The sequence below is a fragment of the Tursiops truncatus genome, chromosome 9 (genome assembly GCF_011762595.2).
Source record: "Tursiops truncatus isolate mTurTru1 chromosome 9, mTurTru1.mat.Y, whole genome shotgun sequence".
NCBI lineage: Eukaryota > Metazoa > Chordata > Mammalia > Artiodactyla > Delphinidae > Tursiops > Tursiops truncatus.
In genome coordinates this window covers 55,898,409-55,924,078 of record NC_047042.1, presented here as the reverse complement: position 1 = coordinate 55,924,078, position 25,670 = coordinate 55,898,409, and the positions used below count along the sequence as shown (strand labels likewise).

General features: G+C 43.2%; 1 long non-coding RNA gene across 3 annotated transcripts in view; it reads right to left on the bottom strand.

The window, feature by feature from the left end:
- Positions 1-25,670, bottom strand: part of LOC141279547 (uncharacterized) — a 57,670-nt gene that overhangs the window by 19,265 nt on the left and 12,735 nt on the right. Inside the window, exon 2 of one of the 3 annotated variants that reach the window (XR_012333991.1) lies at positions 9,637-10,050. The exons of the other annotated variants lie outside the window; for them this stretch is intronic. This is a non-coding gene — a long non-coding RNA (uncharacterized lncRNA). The remainder of the gene's footprint in view (positions 1-9,636; positions 10,051-25,670) is intronic. 3 annotated transcript variants of the gene reach the window in all.

The following is a 25,670-nucleotide window of genomic DNA, read 5'->3' as shown; positions in this document are numbered from 1 at the left end:
TTTTTCTTTTTGCTAATTTTGAAAAGTGATATAGTACACTCTTTCTCAATCCTCCCAGAGTTTCAGAATCACCTTGAGAAGTAGTAAACCTAGTAGTAGATTACTAGTCCCAGAGTTTCTGATTTAGTAGGTCTGTAGTGGGACCTGAGGTTCTGGATTTCTAATAATACAGAATGATAAAGCTCCAAATGATACAAAAGAACATAAAGGAGAAGGTTATAGATCACTTAGAATACTATCTCTAAAGACAAACGTTGTTAACTGTTTGGTGTACGTTCTTTTGATACACTCCTGGGGCAGACACTGCCAGGTACCTGGTCTGTACCATTGACTGCATTCAAAACAACAACAGTGTCCAACTGAAAATCAAATCACACAGCCTCCCTTGCAGCTAATCATGTCACAACAGTAATGGACACAATTTTGGCAGTGAAGTATAAGCAGAAGTGTACATGGGGAGGACCTTCTGGAAGCACTGTCATCTTCCTTGGTTAGAAAAAGAAAGATTCAGCTGGTCTATGCTTTTCGTAATTTGCCTTTCCTTCTTCACGCTGCCTGGAGCTTAGATGTGAAGCCTGGAAGGACAGCTGTCATCTTGTGACCTTACATGGAGGATGATGGTCTGGGGAGATGGAAGGTGGTTGGTTCTTTGAGCAGCTGCACCAGCTCTATACTGCCTACCCTTTGCATGTGAGAAAAATACTTTCCACGTCAATTCAACGATAACTTCTACATTTGTTTTAATGTCTACATAGTACTTTACTGTTTGGATTTACTATAACTGAATTTTTTAAACCAATCCTTCATTGACAGATATTCAAGTTCTAATTTTTCCTTGTACATATGAAAAAGAACACAGTTCCTGAGGTTTGTTCTGGGAAGAGGAAGACTTGATCATTTTCTGCCCCTTCTGCTCACAAAGATTGTCTGAGGTGTGTTCCCTTCCTGTCCCAGGATGATCAACTACAGGAACAGGGAAATATGCACCTGCAGTATATGGTCTTGCTTTTTTGGCTTGAATAAGGAAATTCCAATAATTGATTATATCTAAAAATTGTGATATACCTGAATTAGGGGAGATGTGGAGGGGGGGAAGGGTAAAATGATAAAATTCTGGGTCATTTTAAGAACAGTGTGTGTGTCCCTTGTAAATTCAGTCCAGACAAGTTTAGTCCCTTTTCACAATCTGGCATAAAGAGGTCAGAAGGATAGGCCTCCTGGCAACATCCAATCTTATCTCTCACAGGAGCAAATACTTGTACAAGAAGACAGACATCCATCCCCAAAACCAATTTTCAGAGATAGTTTATTCTAAACCCATATAGAAAGGAATTATAATTTAAAAATTCTCCAATAACATGATATTACTTAAAATGAATCCAATTTCCCTCCCTAAACACACCACTTAATCGAACAGCATTCAGAGTTAATGGCAACCTCACAGGGTGTTGCTTTAAAACAATGAGTGGGTATTGCTTTACATTTGGATAAAGGGATCATTTTGGTAATTTTTACCCAAACAAAGGAAGCAGACTACAAAGGCAAATTGATCTTTTCTTCAGAGAAAAGTTTTGCCAGCAGTTAAATAGATAAAATGAAATTTCTTCAGTTTCAAAACATTTTAAGCCCCACTGGGCACCCCAGTAAACTTAAAACCTTTTCTTTTTCACTTTGGCTTCTATGAACTCAAACCAAACTTGCATCCCACTTTTGAATAATCATATGAGACTTTGTGACACAAGATTCTGTAGACTAATTAGCCCTTAACTACATGTAAGGAAAAATTTTGAGACTTTCAAATGGGCAAAAGCGATTACTGGATATCCTTTCAAAGGAACACTAAAACCTCTGGGATTATCTGATCCTATAGGAATGTATATCCCTGTTTATCTTTGACTAGGCTTATTTTACAACTCCTTAAAAATTTATAGAAAACTGATAGGAATGTGAATAATTCTTGTCCATAAAAATATAAATAGTTTGTCTGTAGAATGTAATTGATTCTTGCTCTATGGAGAAACCACTTTTTGCAAATTCATTTCAACAGTTTTTATTGCATTTGTAGTTTGTAGTTCTTTGACTTCTCCTTTGAACCAGCTGTAATATCTTACTGGTTCCCTCATTTAATTAATCTTTGACATGTGTCATTTTATATTTTTATAGGAGTCATGATTTTACCTTTTTTGGAAAATCATTTTTTAAGCTACATCAAACTACACAAACTTTCTTTTCACTTATTTTTATTTCATTTCAAAAATAAAATGTACTTTCTAAATTATAAAAGTAATACATATTATTTATTAAAAAATTGGATAATATAGAAAAGAATCCCGAAAGAAATTAGAATAATTCGTAATCATACTAGCCACATATAACCGCTACTAATATTTGAGTTATTTCCCTCTATTCTTTCTTTTTTTAAGTTAAAATTTAATTTTTATCAAAGTAACAGATATACGTATTTTAAAAAGTCAAATAGTACTAAATGAAAAACTAGAAATTTCCTGTTTTGTCTCTCCCCAGCCCACCAGTCCCACTTCTCAGAGGAAATCACCTTCAGCTCTTTTAGCTGCATCCCCAGGTGTTTATCTCCATGTTTAGAAATAACTTGTTCTGCTTGCTATTTCTTTAATTGTCAGTTTTATATATGAACTATTGACTTTAACATCTTGGTAAATGAGGACTGAGCTCTCTCTCTCCACTCTAGTCTTACCCCTTCCCTTCTCCCTATTTCCCTAAGTCAGTAATATCACAATTTTTAGTTAGCATTTACATCATTTTGCCTATACAAATCTTATTTGCTTCTGAGCAAGCAATGACTATGACTATGTCCCCTTTCTTGTATGAATGACTATGACTTGTCCCCTTTTTTTTTTCCTGGAGTTGAAAGCTGCTTATTCTTTTGAATCTGCCTGATTTTCTGTTTTTACATTCCCTCCCTTCAATGAAAAATTAATCAGTAGTCAATCTAAGAAAGAAACGGAAAATTTCATTTGAGCCAACTTGAGGATTATAACCCGGGAGACAGTCTTTCAGAAAGCTCTGAGGACTGTTCCGCCTGTTTGAGGTCAAGGCACAGTTATATAAGTTTTCGAGACAAAGGGTTATACATCAAAGTAACATATTGACAGTTTACATAGTCCAACAAGGCAAGTAGTGGATTATTCTGACCCCTTACAGGATTGAGAAAGGAATGTTATCTCCTAAGGAGTTACCTTGCTGGCGCCAGGAGAAAATTGTGTGTGTGTGTGTGTGTGTGTGTGTGTGTGTGTGTGTGTGTGTGTGTGTATGAATTCCTATGTCTTCTAACGGGATCTAGTTAATGTGTAATGCAGAGGAGGGGGTTAGTGGCTCAAATGGGCAGAGAGAGATTTTATGTTTAAAAATTATTTTGTCCTGCCTAAAAAAATTTTTATTTCATCAACCACTCCCCTGAATGCTCTGTCTCTACTGCATGCTTATCAATAATATTTTCTATATACTCAATTATATCAATTCAATTTTTTCCCCTTGGGGTCTGTCTTCTAGAGCCCATATATACGGAAGGATTCTTGTTATCTCTATTTTAGAGATGGAGAATGGAGGCAAAAGAGGTCAAGTAACTTACCCAAAGTCACACAATTAATAAGTTGGGTTACATGTCCAGGTAGCTGTCTCCAGAGTTTATACTCTTAACTACACTACGTTACCTGCAGTGTCATTCTCTTTCCAATATTTTCTATGTGGCCTGTATTGTCTTTCTGGGAAAATTTAGGTCTCCTCTTTAGTTCTGGAGGTCTCAAATTGCAGAATGATGAGCCTTGGTTGTGAGTATTTCATTTGTCGTGCTAGGTTTTCAGTGGATCATTATTACCTGGAGACATGTTTCCTTCAGTTCCAGAAAAATTTCCTTGATAATTTTTATTACTGTTATTATTGCTATTTGATAATTTTCTTTCCTCCATTTCTCCTATTACTATTTGGCAACTCCTACTATGCAGATGTTAGAATTCCAAATTGATCCTTTTCTTTTCTCATCTCTTTATTTCCTTATCTCTTCTTTCCTATTTTCTAACTCTTCAACACTTTGTTCTACTTTCTAAAAGATTTTCTTGTCTTTATCTTCTAATGTTTTGAATGAGTCTTAATTTGTTATATTTTTAATTGCCAAGAAGCCTTACTTATTCTCCAGTTGTTTTCTTTCTATCAAATTCTGTTCTTAATCTCCCTGAGGATATTAATTACTGATTTTTAAAAAATGTTTTTTGGTTCCTTTCATTTTCTCTGTTTCCTCCTGGTGCCTTTGTTTATTCATGTCATGTCCAGCTTTCATAGGTTTTCTTCTAGTGTCTGATTGTCCTTTTGTATTTAAGAGTGAGATGTTAAAATCTCACTTAAGTTCTATAAACACGGGCAAGAATTGGTGACTGGTAGGAATCACTACAGTATAGCCAGATATGAAGACAATCTTTTGTTGGGGAAACTTAAATATCATCACAAGATATTCCCCTGATGCTGTTTGGGTCTCCAAGTGTAGAATCTTCCAGCCTCCTGTCTTTGTATTTATATTTCCAGTTGCAGGTGTTCTAAGATCTGGGTAGGGGAAGGGGACTGATAGTTCACAGGGCCTATGGGCTTTCACTAATATCCCTGGTTTTAGCTCTGTGCCTACCCCCTATCCCAGCCCTCTGATAAGCCTGGTGTCCTCTGAGTTGGGCCTTTCCATCTTGATCTCTCCAAAAATAAATCTCCTGGTTCTTTTAGGAGGCTGCTTGGGAAACATGGTCATCTGGCTGTGTGGGGTGGGGAAGAGGCCCAGTGCCTCTGAATCCAGACTGTAAACCCACGTCTGTGTCAAGCATCTCGCCTGACCCCTGCCTTCCCCGGCATCTGGCACCTCCCAGTACAGGGTCTCTGGAATGCTGTGGAGTGATAAAATGCCTCACATTTTATTGGCCTTGAGTTGTAACTTCATTCTTTTCTGCCAGGTCAGTTCCCTCTCCTCTCTCTGCTATCTACCCTCCATCTCCTATCGACTGTTGTCTTCCCTGGAGCTTCTTTCTGCACATGGATAAATAACTTTTTATTTTCACTTAATTAATTTAGTGAGGTTTTAGGAGGATGAATAGATAACTGTGTGTGTTCCGTCTGCTGAGAATTCCCCCATGCTTTCTTCATTTCCCTTTTTGTTATGGGTTGAATTGTATCCCCTCAAAATTTGTGTGTTGAAGTCCTAACCCTCAGTACCTCTGAATGTGATCTTATTTGGAAATAAGGTCATTGCAGATGTAATCAGTTAAGATGAAGTCATATTAGAGTAAGGTGGGTCCCTAATCCAATATGATCGATGTCCTTGTATAAAAGGGGAAATTTGGAAACAGACATGCACACCAGAAGAATGCCATGTGAAGATGGAATTATGCTGTCAAAAGCAAAGGGGCTACCAGAAATAAGGAGAGAAGCCTGGAACAGACACTTCCCAAGCTCCTTCAGAAGGAACCAACCTTGCCAAAACCTGATCTCGTACTTCTAGCCTCTGGAGCTGAGAGACAAGAAATTTCTGTTATTTAAGCCACCTAACTGGTGGTACTTTGTTATGGCAGCCCCCCGAAACTAGAACACTTTAAATATCTTATTTGATGTATGTATCTTATAGGTCACCACAAATCTTTTGTGGAAGGTGGGGAAAAAATAAATTAAAAAAAGATTGAGGCTTTGATTACATCCACCAGCAGTTTCTGCTCCTAGCTGGAGAGCGTGCCAGGTAGTGTGTCAACTGTTTCATAGGTTAGCATGGTCCCTGGAACAAACTGTGTTCAATATATTTTAATTGCCGTTGGTGGTAGTATTGTTATTATAATTAATGTATTTGGTAGTTTTCAATTTCTTTCAAAATTTAATTTAGAGAATTGTTATAACTTCTCTGAAGGGACTATTTCATTCAACAAATATTTGAGTCTCTGGGACAAGCAGGCACTGGGCTAGATTCTTGACTATGGGAAAGGGAACTTGGGACAAATACAAATCGGGTGTGGTTCTTTCCCTTAAAAGGCTAATAAATAGCATTGTTTTCTCGTTGGTTTTGTTAAGGGCCTCAAGTCATCCTGGGCTGGGTGACAGGTTTTAGGGAGACAATACAAATCAGAAAACGATAGCATGTTGCCATTTTCTCTGCTAAAGCACCCCTCAAAAGGAGAAGGTCTGGTACACTTAGACATAGAAGGTCACTCTAAAAATTCCTACATTAGAGCTGCTGTATGGTACCTAACAACTGTACACATTGGTTATTGGTGATTTCTTAATGCGTCTTTGAAACCAGCTCAGTGGTTGGGACACTTCCACAGGCAGTAATACTGGAAGCACAGGCTCTTTAGGGCAATTGTTAGGGGCAGTCTTACGAAGGCTTACTACAGTGGTGACCATCCTCTCCCCACTCAGTGGGTCTCCCCTCTGGATGGCAGCCCCCGCCCCTCTGTGAGCTGTGGGATTAGCCAGGCAGAATTTGGGTGGCAGGAACGTGTTGTGTGCCAGATGCGCTCCAGTCCTTTGCTGGGCAGCTGAGGCCATTTGCATAGGCCTGTGCTATTTATGACTGCATATTTGCTCCAAAGAACCATCTCATTTTCTGACTGCAGCTGCCCACACTGGTCTGGCTGCCGCTGGGGTTTTCCAGCAGGCCAGCATGCTGCCACGTCACTTCAGAGCGTTGGTCATATGTCCTCTGCGGTTCTTCTGCTCTCCCAGTGTACCCAGGTTGCACCCTCGGCCCATTCATTCGTTTAACCACTATGCGATGATCACCTACTGTGTGCTAGACACTGTTCGAAGCCCCGGAACTACTAAGACAAATGAGGTGCAATTCCTCCCCGAGTAGCTTGCAGCCTGCTGGCGGTGGGGAGAGGGGGGCAGGGTTGGGGGAGAGTGGAGAGTGGTAGACGGTTTATTGTGCAGTTTCTTGGCCACAGGTGTTAGTCTCTACTATCTCTTTCCTCCGCTTTAGAGCCAGAACCTTTGCGGAAACCTGCCACCCTGAGAGCTTCTTTTTGTCTTTCCATTCATTGTCAGACTTTACAATGTGATGACACCTAGTCATTAAACACAGTGTGGCTCCAGCCTAGACTAGGGCCATCCTGGTAAGATCATGAGTCACTCACCTGCTCTCCTCCCCCACCGAGGAGTCCAGTGCCTTTCCCCGGGTTTCACTTATCTTTTGACTGCAGGTATGTGGTGTTTGACCCAGTAAAACTCCTGTTTTTCTCCATAGATGGTGCCTGCTCTGCCCTGGAAGCCTTGATTTCATACTGATTTTCCTTCTTTCTGAAGAAGAACCCAGTCATTTCCAGGTCAACATGGTCTCTCCTCTCTCATGATCATTCATTTGGCAGGTGTCCTGGTTTCTCTTGTGGCATCCTTCATATTGATGTCTTGTAGTGTTATTTTTGTTGTATCTTAATTTCGCTTTCTATGTAGATCATGCGTGATCCTTGTTCTCAGAGCTAATACCATTTGCAACCCCTTCTTGTTGAATCTGCTAGGACTGGGATTAGATTTTTTCCTTTCTTTTTAGTTAATTGGGTAGTGTGTCGGGTCTGGCTTGTGAATCCTCAGATCCATTCCTTGCCCTTCCCTGCTCTGCATCACAGGAGGCTGATCTCTGCAGGCTGAATTTCCTAGGATCCTGTGTCAGCTGGTTTCTGGCTGGGTTATGTCAATGGAAGGCATCATGGTGGGAGAAAGGGAGAAGCCACAGTATTTCTTCTGTCCTTCCCTGAATCCATAGATTCTTCTCTGATGGCAGCTATGGCAGCTCCTCCATGGCTCCAGTCCTCAATGGACAGGCCCACTGTGGTTCCAGCTTCCACAGGGTGATCTGGCTTCTGGCTTCTGCTAACACCACCTCCTCTTTTTGACCCTCCATTCCAGGGATAGTAGTAACTTCCTTCTGCTCCTAATTTCTGAGTTGCCTCACTACCTCTTAGTAGCTACTCAGCATTTTTGTTTCTTGAGAAGTCAGAATACTCCGAGTGCTTTCTGTTTCTTGGTTGGACCATGGCTGGTATGGTTATTCCTTCCTCTTTCTTTTCCTCCCTTCCTTCCTTCTTTCCATCTTTCCTTCTTTCACTCCTTCCTGCCTTCCCTTCTGGAAGTGGTAGAAATCATCAGGAGATTGTTCTGGGGTCTTGTGCCACAAATTGTCTTCCCAGGTGTGACTACTACTCTTTGAATCCTCCATCCTTCTTTGTCTCTCCCAACACCATCAGCAAAACATGAAGGAAACAGATGTCTATGGGTTGTTCCGGGAACCTATCAGTTTTATATTGCTTAGATGAGCACCTATACTTGACACTCTGTAATCCAAATATACAGTTGAAATTTTTGGACACAATCCATTTGTAAATGACCAACTTGCTGGGATAACAACAATCACAAGTCTGCTTTTTGGAGAACTGTTGATTATTAAAATTGGAGAGATTGTTGTGCTCTTCCTGGCTGGGTTCATTTCACCCGGGACTGACATTAAAGGAAGTATATTGTTCACAGTACAGATACAGGCTCTTCACTGCATCTATCTGTTGGGGATGAACTAGAGCATTAAAGTCAACAAAAAGACAATATTATTTCTTTAAAGGTAACTATCCTTTTGGAAATGCTACTTAATTTTTTTTTTTTTTTTTTTTTGCGGTACGCGGGCCTCTCACTGCTGTGGCCTCTCCCGTTGCGGAGCACAGGCTCCGGCTGCGCAGGCTCAGCAGCCATGGCTTACGGGCCCAGCCGCTCTGCGGCATGTGGGATCTTCCCAGACCGGGGCACGAACCCGTGTCCCCTGCATCGGCAGGCGGACTCTCAACCACTGCGCCACCAGGGAAGTCCCTTAATTTTTTTTTAATGTCACTGAATTGCTACTGTCATCAGTAGCGGATCTGACCTCTGGGACCTCCTCTCCTCCATACTAGTAGTCATTCCTGTGAAATGCCACCTCCTTGATTGTATTGAGTTGTGATGAGTTACATTGCATCACTCAAAGAGTAGGTGAGAAATGAAACAAACATTACAGATACCATACTTTTATTCAGGTAGAAGAGTTGGTATTATGTTTTCTTCTGAGTATTGATTATTCTCCATCTCATGGCAATTTCTACGTCTGTCTTTGAAAAGAAATAAAGCAACATAATGAGAGGGAAATGATAAGTTGTAAATGTTGATCCCTTCATAGACATTAGGATGGATTACATTCTGACATATTTGTCATAAATACGGATATGGAAGACTGCCCATTGCAAGAGTCACCCATGTGTCTGCCAAAACAAATGTAAGCACTATTTAAGATGTCTGTCTTTAGAAAGTACAGAAACATACCAGTTTTTAAAAATTGAGTTTTAAAGATTATAATCAAACCCTCTGATTTATTCTTCCTATCCCGCCAAAAGGGAATCATTTCTTACACAGTTGTCCTAGCATTTAGGGCTTGGAAGAGACATGACATTTACTGTGCTATGCTGAGGTAAGACCAACGGGAGAGGGTATAATGTTGCCTAGGGGTTTTATTAAAGAAGTTGCATAGCTTGGAAAGTGAGCCAGAAATCCACACTCCAAGGTAATTTCATAATGATCACAGCAGGAATTTTTGTGGTAATTTTGCATAGATAACTTTCATACCTAATTTTCAGTGCTTCTGCACATGTGGTCCACATGTTTATCCCAAAGTGGTTTTTTGCCTCCAGCTGGAACATGCTCAGAAGGGACCTGTGACATTTTCACATTCACAAGCTAAAAGGACCTGTATCTATTCCTCAGTGTCCCTTTACTTCTGTGTCATTTTCTGTTCTGTTGCCATTTCACAGGAATAGGTTGAAAGGTGCCCTTAAGGTGATCTTCATGGCTCCCAGTCAAGTGCAGAAAGCCAATGTAAAGACAGAGGCCAATTGTTGGAAAAGGTCATTGCTGCTTTCATCAGCTGACACATGAACCAAGGAACAGGTACCATATCAATGAAAAAAAAAGCCACGGGCAAAATCAGCCCGCTGCATCTTCAGTTCCGTATCCTGGGCAGGCTGGAGACCAGTCTTCCTTCTAATGAGAGAGATGGAGATAGTATTTGCTTTGGCTGGAGTAGGCTTTTTTTAAAAAAAAACAAAAAACGAAAAAACCCCAGGATAAAAATAGGTGGAACAGGAAGGCACGCATGCCTTATTGAAGGAAAGTATGCTGGTTGCTGAAATTTAGGGCTTTGTTTTTAAAGACTAACTTATCTTAATGGAAATACTACTCTTAGAGAGGTAATGAGGTCAGAGTCAACTGCAGTTACTGTGCATGCAGCCCTTGAGGGTAAACCATCCAATAATGATGGGCTGTGAGGTTGCTGAGCTTTGCTGAGCCTGTTCTAGACTCGTACTATTACCAGATGTCTCTAGATCCCAGCTGCAGCCCACCCTCTTACTCATACCTCCGTAGAGTCCCCTAGTGTAACTGAGATCACAGAGATGCCCACCGGCGCTTCTTTGACCAAGCAGGCTTCACTAAAGATCTTTGGAAGGACTGGTTGCTCGGGGTTTTTTCTATTGCATTATAGATTTCAGTGAGAGGAAGTGTACATGAGCCAGCAAATTGGAGCCAAGCAGCAGATGTAATTTAAAACATTCGTAAAACAAACAAACCCACTACACACACACACACACACACACACACACACACACACACCCCCCACACACACACAGATGTGTGTGTTTAAATATGTAGAAAGACTTAGCCCTCTAGACAACTGGAGTTTGCGACTGAAAAATGATATGTGTGTGAGGATTTGGGGGGTGACATTCTATTTCGTTCTTCTTTGAGCGACTTTAATTTTCCACTGTTCAAAAAGAAGATCTATGTGTTTTGTAACAGCACGCACCCTTCACAGTACTAGCACAGCACTTGCTCATCCTTTTGCAAGAAGAGTGTTTATCATTAATAATTAGCTAAGTTAGATGATTTCGCTACCTGGGTTTTGGCCCTGGTTCTGCCAGCAGGCAGTGGCTCTGTAAGCTTGTCCAGATTGCTTAACCTTTCTTGACCTTGATTTCCTGCTCTACAACGTAGGGGATTAAAGTAGATCGGTGATTCTCAAACTGTTGGCCCCAGCCCATTAGTGAATCATGAAATCAATCTAGTGAGTTGTGATCAGAATTAAAAAAAATATATATATATATAATAGCATAGAAAATATTAGGGTGCATTGCATGTCATATGACTAAATATTGTTTCCAGAAAAGCTTTTTAGTTAAACTTATGCTTATATAGTTATGTGTGTACACATAAACTATAGTTTATATAAACTATATAAACCTATGTTTATATAGTTATGTGTGTACAACGTTGCAATGAGAGGTGCAATGCTTCACCTCTTACTATGAGGTGAAGTCGAAGAAGTTTGAAAACACTGAGATAGATTATCTCTAGGGTTAAAACCTAAGATTCCCTGAAACAGGCACTCCTGGTCATACTAGTATGCATACTAGTATATATCAAAGTGCTTCAAGCTTGGTTGAGAAAATGGGACTAGAAGAGCTTGTGCAGCTCTCCCCTTGGTCGGGGTAAGCCTTTAGCCTACTGAGAAGAGGACTCTCCAGAGAGAGTACACGTTGGTGGCTATCACCATTACTGGCCAAGATCAAGGAGAAAAGCAAGCAGTATTCCAAGGCATCCAGACCGTGTTGTCAGGATATTGTTGAGATCCCAGTAGGAAATGCCTCTCAGCCCCTTCTCACGCCTCTCTTCATTCCCTCTCCGCGTTCCGAAGAGTGTGCAGGAGGGAGAATAGATCAAGGGTATTTTTAGACAGTCTCAGGCACAAGAGAAAAGCACCGTTCCATTTTTCCCTCTTGTTTTCGTGGAACGCCCAAGATAGAAGACCAGGTCCAAAACAGTGAGAGGTCACTGAATAGCTGACAACCAGCAGGGCACACACTTGAAAATCATGTCTTGTCTCTAAAAAAATCTCTTTCATGCAAAATGTTGACCGGGTTCCATTTATTCTGGAAGACATTCGGTCTTTACAGGAAAACTTTCACTATTGTTAACAAGATAGTGTTATATCTCGCAATTGAACTAAGCAATGAAAAATATTGTTGTTGACGGATCCCTCTCCTATTTTGTGGTGGAAGTGTGGGCACAGGAATAGGGAAGATGAGTGTCCTCTCTGCCCTAATTTTTCTCCGGAACTTTATAAAAATACATAGTTGGTGTTATCCCATCTTTCTCTGACTCTCCCAGAGGAATGGGTGTCTTTTTCTAATTCATACAAAGGTGCCCTATGGGCTAGCAGTGATCCTGGATGTAAATTATTGATCTCAAAACACTGTGATAGGTGCTCTAGAGAGATTTGTGAAAGTGTTACTGAAGCATAAAGGAGAAAGCAACGGAATGGTGCCTGGTAATTCAAAAGAAAGTTGGAATTCCAGGCGGGAAGAGCAGGACACTGGAGCAGCTGTGTTCTGCCTCGTGTGAAAGGCTTTCCTCCACTGGTTGGAGTGTTGATGTCATTGAATCTTGCAATCAAAACCCCATCAGTGGGTAGAAATAAGCCTGAGGATCAGTGCCAGCTCCAATAGTGCAACTCATACTTAATATGCAAAATTGAATCCAGAGCAGAGTTATCCCTGCTGTATAGGTTAGTAAATTTGAATGCAGCTACATTTATAATGCCCTTATCAGCTTTTGATTTAACAAGAGATTCCTTGATCCTGAGTACATCAAACACTGTAGTGTGGCATTGACAGTGTATGGAGAAATAAAATTATAAGAGGTGAATCATTCTGGAAGCTTAAATGAGGTTGTAACATATTCTTCTTCCTTTCCCTCTTCTTTCATTTTTTTAGAGAAACAAGCTTTCTGACTAGTTCTGAACCTTTTAGAAAGTACCGTATGATTCTGTAGCCAATAGTTTAAAGGATATTGCTTAAAAAGTCACATGTACTCTTCATATGATCTTTGGTGAAAGTGACTTTTCTCAAGAAAGATAATCAAATTACTTTAAGAGGTATATCTGGTTGTTGGTGGTTGAGGTATTCAAAGAAAGAAAAACTCATTGTTTGATAATATTACTCCATATTCTCTGTTTTACATAACAATGCTTCACATATTTGTCTAAAGATTATTTCTTTAAAAAATAAAAAAATCCCCGCAAAGAAAGTCAGGCTACACTATATGTCTGAAAGCAAAAGTCCCTTTTTTCCCTGCTTTATTGAGGGATGGGTTCAGAACGTCCTTGACAGTTTTAACACCCATTGGGTAATTCTATAACCCTTTGCCAGATATTCATCACACTGTTACATGGAAAAGTACTGGAAAAGTTGTTTTATGTAAGTTTGTTCTTCACTCTCTTCATTTATATCATCCAATCTAGCCACATTTATTCATTCATTCAACAGACATTTATAGATTGCCTACAATATGTGTGTATTGGCCTCTGGGGACACAGCAATAAAAGACAAGTCCCCACCCTCAGGCGGCTTACAGTTTTGGGAGAGTGGGGAGGAAAAACATTGAGTAAACATATATTGTTAGATGATCAGAAGAAAGGTAAGAGAGGTGGGGAGCCCGAGTGTGGAGGTGGGTATGTTATTTCATAGAGTTCCAGGCATTCTTCCAGAAGGGTGGCTATATCATTATTTTATCACTAAAGGAGAAGAAAAGCTCTTTGGAGCAGAGAGAAACAGAGAAGAGGAAAGTTATAAAGGCCAGGAAAAGGGCGCTTGTCCAGACCTCTTAGCCCCAACGGAAATCTGAACAGGAAATGAGGTATCCAGTAGCCTGAAAATCAGGGGAGAGGGTTCTAAGACCTTAGAATTGGCGTCTCCTTTTACAAGTCTGTGCTCTATGGCTTTCCTGAGTCCTTGGGGTTTCTGAGGTCTCCCAGAAAGAAGGGCTTCTAGAAAAACAGTCTCTCTTATGTTAGAGCAGGAGGAACTGAATTGAGGGGAGGGAACAAAACAAGAGTAACGAACTGGGGTGCCCGGTAGGGGTCACCATGCTTTGTAGGATTGCAAGCAACTGAAGATAAGACTCTGCAAGATACCCCAGCTAAGAGAACTGATCCCCCAAATCTCTCTTCCCTTGAAAAGAAAACTCCTGAGAACCTGGAGAAAAGGAAGAACAATTCTATTAGGAATGTACTATATTTCCACAGACACAAAATTGAGAGATTTAAAGAGAGGTTGAGGGTACTTGTATGTGTGGTTTTGGTCAGGGTGGGAGGTTGATCTTCAAAAGGTGCTGTTAAGGGGGCTTATATTAGGAAGCACATGGTAGATTCCACTTTATAAGATCAGCATCTGAGGGGTAACATCCATACTGATTATGAAGTTTAAAGACTAGAGGCTGAGTTTTTTCTGACTATGGTGTTAGAAAAGTTAAATCGTTTGAGATTTGTAACAGAATTTCCCAGTGATTTGTAAACGCAAGATAACACCTGACGCCATTTGATCAAAGTTGTTTGAATTTAGGGGGAACTTTTGCCCTTCAATTTGGCTCTGCTTTCAGACCTTGGAAGCGAGGATTCTTTGTGTGCAAATAGAAAGTTAAGTGATTCACAGTCTAGTCCAGCTTCTCTACTTCCTCTACCTTGGAAATAATTATCTCTACTGAATATTTAGTTCAGAGCACTTCATTTTGCAAAGACTCTTTAGGAACGATCTTTCCCACTAATAGGTCTGTTTCAGGAGAGTCAGCAAGCAACAAGCAGGTCTGAGCTGATTTCAGGAATAAATCGTCTCTTACAATCTCCTGTTCAATTTAACTAAGCAAACATATGGAATAAGAGACTTGCTGGGCAGGATTTTGAGCTGTGTTTCCATCTACTTTAAATTCCCCTTCTCCTTGAACTGTGATTCTTGTGTACATATAAACTCCTCACTGGAAATTTGGCGGTGGCTGCGAAGTCTGGGCTGCACGCTACACACTTTACTCATGCTGTCTGAGTCACTTGTTCACTGCCGTTACGTAAGCTGTACAAATGACGGCCACCCTTGGGGGCTTAGCTTTGGTGCTTGACCCTCTGTGGAAGCAGCCCTGGTCAGCAAGAAGGTTCCCGGGTGGGCAGATCTCTTTGGCTTTATGAGGGACACTGACGTCAGCTCCTCTTTTTCCTCTGATTGGTGACATCATCTCTAATGTGACACAGACCTAACTATCAAAATTTCCTAACTTCTTGGTTGAAAGTAGCTAAAAATGACTTCTTACCATGGAGAAAGAATCCTCTATGAAACACTGTATCAGACATCAACTACTGGATAAAGTTTATCTAATTTTCTTGTTTCTCTTTCTTCCCCCTCATTTTTGATCTACTGTACTGAGCTTTCCCTCAAGTTTATAAACCTGATTTGAATGGAATTTGTGCTTCTGATTTGACCTCAGGATCAGATTGCCTGCCTAATATTCCTTCCATAAACAACCTGCAGACAGGGCTTTATGTCTCTTTCTCTCGCTCTCTCTACACATATTCTACAATATGCTAATATATATGTATATTACAGATACATATATGTACAATATATGTATTGGGTTGGCCAAAAAGTTCATTTGAGTTTTTCCCTAAGAGCTTATGGAAAAACCCGAATGAACTTTTTGGCCAAGCCAATATATGTGTATATATACAATATAGTATAATATTTACATACATATACATATATTCTGGTTTAAATTCTGTACAACATTGTTTGTAACCAAACAATAGTCCCGTACACATTTTCTAATGCCTACTTTAATGTCTTTAACAGTGGTGTACTTGAATTTTAATATTAGTCAATCTCTGTGTATTTTAATTAAATACCTTAAAATAGGTTGAAACCATAATTAATTGCCATTTTTGTAGGTCAAAAAGGGACAAATACTGGCAATTTGATATGGAAAAACCTAGTATAATATCTACTCATTCCACAAATACCCAAGTGCCTAAAGTGTGCATTCCGCCAGTTGCCACGGGAGATGGAAAATGAGAATGAGAGGCTCCTCCTTGGAGCCTCTAGTCTATACACCACAACTTGAGTACTAGGTAGAAAGTGATTTGTTCTTTAGGAGGGGAAGAGCAGCACACTGTCTTGGAGGAATGGACCATGCTTTCAATGGTAATTCCCTACATCCCTGCAGTACCTGGAAGTCCACAGAATCCCATGACAAAGCCCCATTTTCAAGAATCTTTGGTGCTACTCTTTGATGCAGTGCGTGGGCTTCTCCTTGTGGTGGCTTCTCTTGTTGCGGAGCACGGGCTCTAGGCGCGCAGGCTTCAGTAGATGTGGCTCGCAGGCTCTAGAGCACAGGTTCAGTAGTTGTGGTGCACAGGCTTAGTTGCTCTGCAGCATGTGGGATCTTCCCAAACCAGGGCTCGATCCCATGTTCCCTGCTTTGGCAGGCAGATTCTTAACCACTGCACCACCAGGGAAACCCGAAAAGCAGCTATTCTGGTTGTCTTTAAATCCCCTCCCAAGTCTAGTACAATGCTTTGCACATAATAGACACATTTATTAAAGGAATGGGCAAAGTTGTGCTCTAGGAAGATAACTGTACGTAGGATGGGTTATAGAGACCAGCTAAGGCTACGCTAATAGACCTGATGTTGTTTCATTGACCCTTTCAATACTCTGTTGATGGTGAGAATGAAGAAATAAAAACCTTACAAAAGTTAAATCCTTCTATTGCTCTCCCCACTCCCTCCGACTATAAAGTTCTGCAGTAATTCCCTGTATCTTGAATTTATCCAAGATAGTCCTCCACTGAGAAGTTAAAAGTAGTCTTAAGTGGAAGAACTCTTGCCTCTCATTTATTTAACTGATTTTAAAAAATAGCTTGCAATAATGTTGCAAAGAGAGTTGTACTCTATATTGCCATTAATAATGCATAGTAATGTTATGTTACACATCAAAGGAGAATTAAGGTAGCAGATGGAATTAAGGTTGCTAATGAGCTGACCTTAAAATAGGGAAATTATCCTGGGTTACCCGGCTGGGCTCCATGTAATCACAAGGGTTCTTAAATGTAGAAGAGGGAGACAGAAAAGTCAGTGTGGGAGTGATACAGTCTGAAAAAGACTCCACCAGCCGTTGCTGGCTTTAAAGAATAAGGAAGGGGACCATAGCCAAGAAATGCAGGCAGCCTCTAGAAGCTGGAAAAGGCAAGAAGACAAATTCTCCCTTAGAGTCTCCAGAAAGGGCCACCACCCTGTTGACATCTTGATTTTAGCCCTAGGTGATAGATAGAATAATGGCTCCAAAGTTGTCCCCATCCTAACCTCTGGAACCTGTGAATCTGTTACCTTACATGGCAGCAGGAACTTTTCAGATGATTAAGAATCTTGAGATGGAGAGAATATCCTGGATTATCCAGGTGGGCCCAGTGTAATCACAAAGATCCTTTTCAAAAGGAGGCAGGAGGGTGAGAGTCTACCGAGAGATGTGACGACAAAAGCAGAGATTGGAGTGCTGTGCTCTGAAGATGGAGGAAGGGGCCACCAGACAAGGAATGCAGGCAGCCTCTAGAAAAGGCAAGCAGACAGATTCTCCCCTTGAGCCTCCATAGGGGAGATTTTGGCCCAGTGAAAGCCATTTGGGGACTATCTCCAGAACTGTAAGATAATACCTCTGTGTTGTCTTAAGCCACCAAGTTTGTGGTAACTTGTTACAGCAGCCATAGAAAACTAATATACTTAGTTTACAGCTGATCACAGCCACATGGCTAGTTAGTGATAGACAGAGATTTGTGTGGTGTGCTCCAAGGACAAAGAACAAGATAAACTCAAAGGGCCAATATTGCTGGGACAAACAGTTACAGGACTCCTATCGCTCTGTCACGATGTGACCATTGCAATGAACCAGAGCCCCCCTCCCAAGCAGCGCGCCCTGTCCCTTTCCCATCCCATATAAGGAAAGACATTTGCCCTGTTTTTCTCCCGCTCAGCACACTGAAAGTATATATACTCTGCCCAGTCAGCAGATGTCTTGCAGGTTCCCTGGCTATTAAAAACAGACAAGCAACCCAAGCTCACTGTCGACCTTCCCTGGCTACCAGGAAGTCGGCCCACAGAAAGGTTCTTGCAGTGACCCTTCTCTTTAATAAACTCTATCTTCTGCCTTGTGTCTGGAAATTCTTTTCCAACCCACACTTGGACCACAACAATTTGAACTCAAGCCATCTGGCTCCTTTACCATGATGAGATATACATAGATAGAGATTTAAACAGTACATGCATTTCAATAAATGCAAATCTTTGATATTATTTTAATATCCATTCAACACCACCATATTAAATAGTTGTGTCCCACTGAATAAATACCATATTTTATCTAATACATCCCCTATTATTGGATACTTACATTGTTTCTAATGTTTCAGTATTCTAAAATTGGCAATGATAAACATCTTTCCAGTGATATTAATAATTTCTTTAGGAAAAACTCTTAGAAATGCTAGGTCAAAAGAAGTGCATTTTAAAAAATGGCCAAATTACCCTCATAAGATTGCACTGGAATATAATTTAAAAGAAAGTAAAATACACAGCTAAGAGCAGGAACGTATCTATCTTCTGTTTCTGCAACACTTCTGGTATTAGTCTATTTTCTTATCCGTGAAATAAGAAAAATATTTTATTTTTGTTTTTGAAGGTTTTAACTATTTTATATATATATATATATATATATATCTTTTTTTTTTTCTCTGTAGAATCTTTGGTGTTAGAGCTAGAGAGTATTTAGAGGTCATTTAGTATAACCCTTTAATTTGTAAAGTCCCTGAGGCTCAGAGAAGTGAAAAGATTAGAAAGGCATCCCCAGTGGGCCATGTCTGGCCAGAACCCACTGGCCTGACTCTACGCCCAGCATCTTTCCACATCTGCTGCAAATGTCATGAGGATGGCCCCTAAGTTGGTACAATTATTTTTTTTTTCTTCAAATCATGCCAGAAATCTCTTGTCCTCATTAATCAAAAGCATATTTTAGGGGCTGTAGATTAATAATGATCCGTATATCCAGTATTAAAAGATGAACTCTAGTCCTTTCCTGGAGTGAGCCTGTTTTTATTTTCTCATTGTGAAATTTGGTAGGATCGAGGCAGACAATAACTTCCCCTTCTCCAATGTCTTACCGTAGGAGTTCTTAGAGTGGATAATCGGACGTTTCCATCACATTTTTGCCTAAGAACATAACTTTCTAACTTGGTTCGCATGTCACCCAACAGCACTGTTACTCTGTCCTGGAATTTGATGTACACAACGGTATGCAAATTCCTTCCTTCTCTCTGAAGCAAACAATGAAATAGGAAAACACACTGCCATTTTCTGACTGATCTCAACCGCTGAGGGTGGACCCCACATGTTACATCAGCAGGCCGGCTCCATTACACTGCCCTGCGCTGTGCTCGAGCTACTGAAATATTGATTTTTACAGAGCCGGCGCGCACACACTGAAAAATCAATATTCCAGTGCACACAACAGAGCAAGCGGCAGAGCCGGGACCAACTCCGAGGCCCAGCAAGCACTGCCGGCAGGCCTTGGCCGAGGACGGGAGGCCGGTGGGGGGGGGGTGGGGGGGTTGGCGATGCTGGACGAGACAATGCCAGGGGAGAGGCCCCTGCAAACCTGGGAAGGGTCAGATAAACCAAGTGTGCAGAGCAAAGAGAAAGGAGAGTGGAAAAGATCCTTGAGGATAAAACAGTTGGAAGGAGCAATGATTTATCTTTCCATGGGGGAAATGGGGAGAAGGAGAGAGTAAATTAAGAAGAGAGGATGGGAAGAATTTTACAGGTAAGAATCTTCCCATGAAAATGTATCTTTTGCTTTTCTGTATCATTCGGTCAGACTTATGATAGAAACATGATAAAGATGATACAGATATTTTATTATAGGAAGGAAAAAATAACTAGGCCAATTGTGAGAAAGATTTATATTTTTAAAAATGCAGCCCCTTTCCTTTTCCTTGGTGACTAAAAGCTGGCAGATCTTACAATAACCATCAGAGTCAGCATTTATAATATGGGCTCTACCTTTGCGTTGCTGTTACTTTCTTTTCCTTGGGGAAGGGGGAGGGAAGGAAGAGGTCCTGGTCATGTGGGCCATTCATCGATTCCCTTTTTTTCTAGAAAAGCACCTTTCTTGGCATGCTTGGGGAACCACGTTAAGAATTGATTCCTTTTACGTGCCCCGTGACTTCTCACGAAATTCTGAGCTCCTCAAGTCACAGCTCCACCCAGATGTAGAGAGGAGAACGCGTCCTGTGTTCCACCCTCGGCTGCCCAGTACTCAGCAGAGGACGGGGTGGAGATGGACCGGCCTTTCGGTTAGTCCTTGTAGACGTGTTAAAAAAAAAAAAAATCAGGAGTGGTACTTTTACTTTTAGTATTTTGGCCTCTTTTTTATTGGGGGTGGGGTGGAAGGCAATTAAAAAGGAGTACTTTTAACCCCGATGAATTCTTGATTTTGCTTTGTCCTAGAATTCTCTTACCGGGAATCTCGCTATTAGTTCTCTCAACTCCCTGCCAAAGGAGGAAACTGCCCTCCCCGAGGTTTCCATTTCGTTCTCTGCCCTGCAGGCAGCCTCGCTGCCTCCTCTTTCCCGGCCCAGGAGACATGAGGCCCAACAGGGCTCGGGTCTGGTGGAAGGGACTCCGGAGGAAGCCGGCAGTGAGGGGCACCTTACAAAACCCGGCTCCTCAGGCCCTGCGGGGCGGGCCGGGGACGAGGTTCTGCAGACTCACTAGCGGTAGAAAGGGTAGGGGGTCCGGGGTGGAGTGGGGTGGCAAGGGGGGCGGGCCGGGACGCCGAGCCAGGTGGGCACCTGGAGCACCCCGCCCCTCCCGGCCCCTCCCCCGGTCCGGCCGGCGAGCCGAGGCCCCGCCCCCGCCCCGCGCGCCCCCGCCCACTCCCGCCTCCGCCCCGCCCCCAGCCCCGCGCGGCAGCTCTATTTGCATAAGGAGGTGGCTCCAGGGCCTGCCCGGGGCGCACGTGACCCCGGGGAGGCGGAGGGAACCTGCTGACTTGACACGAGCCGCTGTGCGGCTCCCCTTGGCGCGGAATAGCGAGAGCAGCCGTGACCTCCGACCCCGCCCGCCGGCAGCCAATAAGAGCGCAGGTCGTCTCCAAACCCAAAATTTCCACGTCGGCAAAAGTCAAGATGGAAGAGAGCGGAGCGGAGCGCGAGGGGGGGAGCCCGCCCGGGAATGCCTGGCTGCCGGTGCTGGAGGGGCAGGCTGGGGAGCTTGCGGCGGGCGCAGGAGGGGCCACGCGGGAGGGCGCCCCGGCCCTGGGAGACCGGAGCCCGACCACCCGCCCCCAGTCCCCGGCGCCTCTGGGCACCCCGCACTTCGGCAGCCGCCTGTGCACCCCACTGCCCCTCCGGCCCTAAGTCTCGGGGGTCGTAGGGTAGGGGACGGTGGCGAGCGGTTGGGGGGGAAGGTGGGGAAGACACTTTCCAGACCTGTTGCACGGGTGCAACAGCTGTTCAGGTGCGGTAGGTAGGGGGAGTGGGCTGTCGGAGTTGGGAGGGAGGATGGCCGCAGGGACTGCAGGGGCAGGGGGTACAGGGCGGGGGCTCAGAACGGAGGGGTGGTGTTGGGAGCTGGGTGTAAGGGGGAAGGTTGTGTGCATACGGGGTCCGCGGGGAGCTCGCTGCCTACTGGGGCAGGGAGAATCCCACAGAGTGGGTGGGTGGAGTGGAGGGGAGAGGACTGCATAGACTCGAGTTCTGGGGCTGGGCGCGGGCTGCGGGAAGACCGGGAATAGAGTGTTGGGAATGGCTGGGGGAAGGGGAGCCGCTGTGGAGGCCCCGCACCACCTTGCTTTCCTGCGCGGTCCCGTCCGCGGGGCATTTCCCGGGCCTGTGTTCATCTCCCCCCACACCCCCCCCCCCTTAACTCTTCCAGCTCCGAGAATTCGTCTTCGTGCAGCCCCCCTCCCCCACCAGCTTTCCAGATGGGAAGGTAAAAAGTTGCCACAAGTTAGATGGAGTGAGTTAGCTGCTTGCAAAAGTTTAAATAGCAGGACCGAGGAGGAGGTGGGGTTCGATCGGGAATAGGTTCTAATCTGGGATGGGTTGGAAGGCAGGGGGAGGGTGTGTGATTGCTGCAGCCAGCTTGCTGTGACATTGCGACCAGAATTTGTCGTACCGGGCTGTTAAAACACCATTTCTGTTGGGCATTTGCTCCTGCTGACTGCGGCAGTAACTTTCCATAATTAATGACCCGTTCCATTATCTGTCGCATCCTGAGCTAAATTGCTTTTAACAAGTTATTCTTCTTTGTCTTAGCTGGGGGTAGGGGGGAGCACACCTGCAGGAAGAAACTTCTGGAGGAAGACGGGCTGTTTGGTCTTTTGAGGCAAAGTTCTGAGACACTCCGACTCTGAATATGATAGAAGTCAGTGCACTACAGAACTTTGTCTCTAGAGACTGTGATCGCCGCCGCCGCCGCCGCCGCCACCACCACCACCCGCCGCGAGGGCGTCCGCCGACACCCGACGGGCTAGACGGGTAGCCCTGGTGGCCACGTCGCAGCGCGTTTCCCTTGGGGGAGGGGCGACACCAGAGGGGGGTGTCCAAGTACTGCTCGGGGAACGTGGCCAACTCCCTTGAAGCTGGTGGGTTAAACCAAAATCCGAATTTCCCTTCGTTCATCTTGCCCTGGTGGACTTCTGACTGCAGAGTTCTTGGTTTAAAAAAAAAAAAAAGGTTTGGGCTTTTCAAGGTTATTTAAAAGGTGCTCAAAAGATGGACTTCACTTACTGAGCGAGGAGAGGAGAGCCACAGGTTTATAACTGGGTCTGTGGGTGCGCAGTGCCTTACAGGAATTTAAACTCTCTACCCTTGAAGAAGAAAATGTATTTGTACAAAAGCTGCGGATAATGGTCCTTTTACTCAAGTGACCTGTCAGATAAATGAGATCCTGCAAGGATTGAGTTTGGCGATCTATTCTCAATTCTGTTTCCGATTCAGGTCCAATTCACTTTTATTTTTTAAAATAGGTTTTATTAATGGAAAGGAAGCACTTTTTTCAAGAAAGAATTTTGAAGGGCAGCTGGGTGGGGGGCAAGTGGGGGAAATATTTACTCGTTGGGGCTGTAGAGGCACTTTGCACTGGAGACACTGCTCTTCTCATTACTGGAATGTGGGCTTTGGTTTGGGGAGTTCGTATCAATAGCGTGCCCTTTGCAATGGGCCATTGGTTTCTAGTCCTGTTCCATTGACACTGCCCTATTTTGATTTTATGAGCTTTTGGCTGGAGAGCTGATTGCTCCAAAGAATTACAAAAACTATATTAACAAAGTCATTTATCTAACAAATATGCTTGACGTGCTTGCTGGGTGCCGGGCACAGGGTGGTGAGTAAAAAGGAAACGGTTCCTGTGCCTTGTTGCTGACAGTCAAGTGAAGGAGGGACTCACTTTTGATGTAGGATTCTCCAGAAGCCTGGGGGGTTGCCTGTTTGTGTCTCTGAGAGGTCCTTGATTTTATAAAAGCCACCATCTTTTTACCTGTGTGTATTCCATCAGGAGAGGGTGATAATGGAAGGAGGATCAGTGGGGGTTGGGGGGTGGGAAGTATTCAGTTGCTTGGTATCAGAGCTTAATGGCAGGACTTAGTACTTGCTTTTCACAGGAATGATGTCTCCTGATCCTAAGACATCCTGGATTCTCTTTTACATGGCTCTTAGCCATCCTCTCACCCACCTTTCCATCATCGGTGACCGTTTTACTTCAGTTTCTCAATCCTTTACTCAAAAGATGGCTGAATTATATCTGTGCAGTAAAATAAAGTGTTTCGAACTCATGTACTTGTATTCATTTGAGATGTAAAATGTGCTTACTTGTAAAAAGGATTCTTGCCCGTTTTTGTGTCTGAATATGTCCACGAGATATTCTGAAAGTACTAACCTCCAACAAAACTTAAACCAACCTTGCAGGAGAATGCAGGTGGTTCTTTGAGGGTGGGGTTGTGGAGTGGTTGACTGGGAGAGCAGTCATCCTAGCAAAGAGATGAGATCAGGGTCTCCCCTCCAAAGAAGTGTAAGGTTTGGAGTCCCCTGATGGGATTATGTCTGCTTTCACTTTATGCTTAAATGATTTGCTTAGGAATCTTTTGCCTTGTCTCCTGCCTGTGATTCTCGGTGAGTTAAAGGACTGAGTAGACAGGAGGGCTGTGGTATACTCTGGTGATGACGTTGATGGGGTAGGAACAGGAAAACTGGCATTCTGGGGGTTCTGACCATAAACTTGGCGTTTTCTCATTGACCTTGGTCATTCAGCAACCTGTGTCTTGTCACCTCCTGAGTATCAGGTGTTATTCTAGATGCTAAGGATTGGGCAGTGAACAAAATAAGCCAGAATCCCAGATCTCTTGGAGGTTATCCTCGTGCCAGAAGCAGACAATAAAAATATAAAGTAAAACGAGAGAAAGCACGCCAGGAAAGGGAGAACAGGGAGCGCTGGGGAGGCAGGGTGCTAGTGGAACCTGGGTCGCCAGGCTGAAGAACGCCACCACCGGCAGCCTACTTGGCATGGCCCAGGCCTCCCGTCTTTATTTTCAATTTTCAAGTGAATGAACCAAACAAGAGGTGCAACAGAAACTGTATATTATTAAACATTGGTACCTTTCACTTTTTTAAAGAGCATTTTACTTTCAAGTGCAAAGGTTGGGAAATGTGAGGGTGCTAGAAAATCTTCCCATGAGGAGCTGGGGAAACACAACACTAGGCCACACCGATTCCGCACCTGAATGCAGTATCTAACCCCATCTTCCAGCAGCAGAAGTCTAGGATTCTAGGTAACCTTGCATTTCTAAGAATATGTATTCCAAAGAACTCCTAAGTGCTCCCCCAACATGCTTCGAATAGTGGCGGGGAGGGGTGGGGGGTGGACACGTTTTTGGGATCCCCAGGAGCCAGAGGAGTCTACCATCTAGGCCACAGGAGATTTCAGGAGTGACGCTTGCTAAACTTCTGCTACTTGACTTAGATTTTTCTTATTCATGTGGGCAGTACATACAGGGTGCTTCCATGGCATAACTGCTACAGACACAGAGAAACCTGACACAAACAAAAGCCGTGGACAGGAAAAGAAAAAGGCAGAACTCATTGTTCACGCTGCTATATGTGATGTGTCAGGAATAGAAACCTGTGTCGCTTTGGTCACCTTGGTGGAACCAGATGGAAGGACGGTGTGTCTTCAGCAGACCCCTGGCAATATTAGACACACGTCTCATGATTCTGACCTGTGACTTAATTAAGTGGGCGCTAGGAGAGCTAGCTTTGACTTCAGCACAGCAAAAAGCCACTCTTGAAATGATCTGTCTGCTTTGCTCCTCAGACATGCCTCTCTTTTTGCCATTTAATAGGGAAAATCTAGTAGTTAAATAGTACTTCATTTGTGCCAGGTGCTATTATAAACATTCGCATATGTTAGATCATTTACTCTGAGGTCAATTCTGTTAATATCATTCCCATCTTACAGATAAGGAAACTAAGGCACAAAGAGATTAGATAACATGCCCATGGCACAAAGTCAGTGGCTGAAGCAAGGCCCAGGCCCAGGCAGTCTAGATCAGAGCCTATAATCTTAGCAGCGGTGCTGTACTGAGTATCATTCAGTTGCCTAATTGGTTGCAGCATAGGACAAAGCCTGGGCGTCTAGGTTCAAAGTTAGAAGCATTGAATATAATCAGGGTTTATAGCTCAATGCA